Below are 4,154 nucleotides of genomic sequence, written 5' to 3'. Positions count from 1 at the left end.
AAAGAAAGAAAGAAAGAAAGATTAACTAAATTCTGTTCAGACTTTTTATGATTAATAATCAGGCCAACTTTCTGCTGGTAAAAAATTATGGAATTGTCTGGTCTTACCCAGATTGCACTGAAGAAAGACGTGTCTGAAACTGCTGGAAAGGAAGTCACGATTCACAGGATGGTGAAATTAAACATATCTGCACTTTCTCTTTAATAAAAAGATACATAGTCATAAAAGCTGTTTTCTTGCTTTGCCACGGTACATAGTGGCAGCAAAAGATGACTTGATGCTTCTTTGGTTATGATTTTAATTTTCTTTTTTTTTCATTCTGTTATTCTTCACATGTGTACAAGGCTTGTGCAAACAGAAGGCTCAGAAACTGCTAATTTATGATGCAGTCATTGRGCTTTGGAAGCAAATGTCTAGATACCTTATTCCTTGTGGTACCCCTCAGTGGGATGGTAGGATCAGATGGGGAAGGGATACAGAGTATTTTTTTTATTTATACCATCAACTTCTATCTTCAAAAAATTGAAGAATGAATGAATTCAGAATTTTCCAGGTCTTTMTATATCTCTAAATACCTCAATTGTGTGTTGTGGGGAATGTTTGATCTCATTCAAATCAAAATACAATTTTTTTTCAATTTTTCAGTCTTTCCTTTSAGAAGGAGTGTATATCCTTTAAAAAAAAAAAAAAAAGAGAGAGGGATAGAGGGATGTTTATCAGTGTTAGACAGTCTTACACAGTTTATATTGAGCTTAAACAAAATAATGTATTAGACCTAATACATGTTAACATAATCAATATGAAAAAGCAACATAAACCCCAGAATATACTGAATAAAAATGGAAGCACAGGCAGTGTTTGATTGTCTAAAAAGTGGGGCTTCTGAASGTGCAGTGAAGTTCCTGAGGCTTCATAAAACCCACATTCAGCTTACCAAAGCTGAACTAAACCTTCTGGCATCYGTGGGGTGATTTTGGCTTCATTCCAGCCAAGGACTGGTCAGCAGATCTATTTTGGGGATGAGGAATGCCCCAAAGTGCTGAATGCAGAAGTTGGGGCCGCTGGGGCATATCGTTATCCATTTCACCCTGTGCAAGGGACTGACTGGGTAATTGCCTTCCTAGACTGGAGAACCAACGGGCCTTGCAGAAACCTGGCTGTCCAAGCCATCTCCTGCTTTTAGCAAGCTCATTTATTTGTGCATTTTGCTAACGTTKCCGTTTAAACTGCCTAAGAACCAAACCCATTGTGACTTGCCCCTCCCCAAAGGGATATCTCCTTTCTGAGTGTGCTAACTCTGGAAATGCACTAGAAAAATGCAGTGTCCTTGAAATTGCATTTCACTGCCAGGAAAATCAGATTTCAGTCCTGAACCTAAGAGTATCTCTTATTAATTGCAAACACGAACGTAGCAACTGTGTTTGCATTGCACTTCACCAAAAGGAACGAGACCTTCTCTTTGCCCTGATTAATATGCAGGCTGGATAAACCAAATGTGRCATAGCAAATTTATCTATTTGAAAGTCTATTTAGTTTCCATTACCACAAATGGCTGTCATTTTTATATTCTTGGTGTTTGTTTTCTTAAAAATAGGCCYGTGAGACGGTGTAATGCTGTTATTKSTGTAGGTAACTGAGGCACAAGAAGCAGATTAGCTGGAGTTCACACAAAAACACGTATGGCAGATGAGGGATCTGACTGAAATATTCTGGCAACAAGTTCTCTTCTGACACCTTCTGTTGTCCTGGTTGATGGATTTCTCTTGAAATCAGGCAAAAGAAGGCAASGAGGAAAGGAACAGCTTTTCCTTTAAATGGCTTGTGTTGCTGGACATCCTGCAAGCAGAGCTGGGAGTTCTTTGCTGGCTTTGAGAACCTCAGGAAACACCTGCATTCAGGAGAAACCCCTCTAAGACCACAACTCTCAGCTGGATGGATCTGATTGTCAGCTCTCTCAGTCATGGAGTGGGGAGGAAAATGTAGAGGACTATGTAGAAAAATAATGTTATCACTAATCACAGAAAGGAAAGGAAGTATTGCTTAAGGCACATTTTAGAATGTTTTAGATGCTTGTTGGTATTTATTATTCAAGCTCAGTGAATTCTTTCTTCCACATCTTGGAAAGTGGATTTTCAGGTTAATTTTCCTGAATACTGGCATGTTGTGCCCAACCACAGAAGGGTCCAAAGTTACAGCCCTGACTGCCTCTAAAAAAGTTGCTGCTGGGAGTCACTTTTACCAACTTTTCAGAAGCAAAGTGAAAATCAAAAATCCATTAAAAGCCCACCTTTCATTCTGAATTATTGAGCAGGCAGACACTTGCTTTGTCCAACCCTTCCTACACTGACATYAGTAACATTGTGGAAATGCACTAACATGTTGGCAGCAAATGGCTGCATCAAAGCCCAATTTTTCAATTCCAACTCAGTGGAATTGCAATAAAGAGCACATGTAACATTCCCAACTAATTAAGCAAATAATACTTTTGACATAATAACTCATCTGAATACAGGAAAGCCAGACTGTTGTAAACTCACATMGGGGAAAATAAGAAAAATGAGTGTCTCTAGGAAATGCATATCAAGAGGATAAGGCTGCTGTTTGATGGTAGAAAATTTGCTGAACCAAAGTCAACACAGACTTTTTCCCCTCATGATCTGAATGTCTTAAAGGCAAAATGCAACCAATCATYCTTTTTATTTTTCTATGAATTATCCTTTATCTGAAGTCACAGAAAGCATTTATTTTGGCTTSCAATTCTGAAGGCCTGTTAAGTCATTGATTGCCATGGGGCATTGAAAATATGTTTCTGCTTCCATCCACTACTGTTTTGGTTGTGGTTTAGSTTGTGATTGCTTTCGAATGTGTCTCATAAACAGACATCCTTTTGAAAAGTGTTATTTTAAAAGGCTAAATTAATTTGAAAGAAAGTCTCTTTCCCCAAAATGAGCATATATTTTGAATGGCACAAAGTCATGCTACATGGAAGAATAATGCAATACTAGATCACTGCTTTAAATTAAAAATCAAATCAATGCCAGTGGCATTCCCTAATCTAATAAATTCCAGATATTCTGGATGTCTGGGGCCAAAGTACTTGCAAAGTCCTTAAATAGTGACTAATTAGAAGAAAAATGTTGACAAATTGCACAAAATGGAGACGAGAGAAAGAAGGCAGTTTTGGGAAAGGAATAATGTTGAATGAACCTTAAAAAGTTCTCCTTGGTGGACTTCTATGTGTATCTTACATTATCCACTGCAATTTTAAAGTGATTAAGTATTTTTATCACAATMAAAAGAGCCATGGGGTGATGAGTTAAATTAAACTAATGGTAAGTACATGATTTATTTAATTCCAACAGTCTCATTCTGAATAAGAATCATTCTATTCCATGTTTAATAACCTTGCACATGGTTTAATCCAGATTTGCAAAGAGGTTGGGTTATATGAGCTCCCAGTCAGGATCACTGGGCTTTGTGCAGTTCCAGATAAATGTAGGAAGCAAAGCAGATCCACCTTGTTGTACAGGCTTTGTGTGAAGAGTTTGGATTATGTGGTTTAAAGTATATTTTATCATAGGACTGAACTTAAGCCAATTTTATCTTGGCATTTACTGGAATGCTGTATTTTTTGTAAATTTTTTWTTTRAATTGAGGTTTCCTGAAATGTGGTTTATTCTGCAAATTTTAAAAGTGTAGAAAGCCACATTCTTGATCTTCTTTTTCAGAATCAGATCCTATCAAACATGTGTTTTTCTACCACAAATTCCCATGTGTATAGAAAAGTGCCCTGTTTCATTAAAGTATTTTTATTAAGCATTTTTWAAAAATACTCTCATACAGACAGATTTTTGTGCATTCATTTAGTATTGCTAATAGATCTTGTCAGACAGAAGAAATCAATAAATATCATGTATTGTACAAGCTGGTTTTAGCTTCTGAATAGCTCTGACTCAGCRCAGATTATAAAAAGCCAATGGCTGTTGAAAATGGGTTGGTTCTGTTTGGTTGACTGAGATGGTAAAGTATGCCAAAATAAGCACAAACTCTACTGGCACTGCTAAATAGTTTTCTGTTTCTATTTGCCTCAAAAGTAACTAAACACTCCTCAGCATCAAGAACTATTTGGGCTGACTTCTGCTTCTTCAACTAGA

This window comes from Malurus melanocephalus, unplaced genomic scaffold (assembly GCF_030028575.1).
Source record: "Malurus melanocephalus ecotype Western Australia unplaced genomic scaffold, MMel_1.1 scaffold_535, whole genome shotgun sequence".
Classification (NCBI taxonomy): domain Eukaryota; kingdom Metazoa; phylum Chordata; class Aves; order Passeriformes; family Maluridae; genus Malurus; species Malurus melanocephalus.
This window is presented reverse-complemented; position numbering follows the sequence as displayed.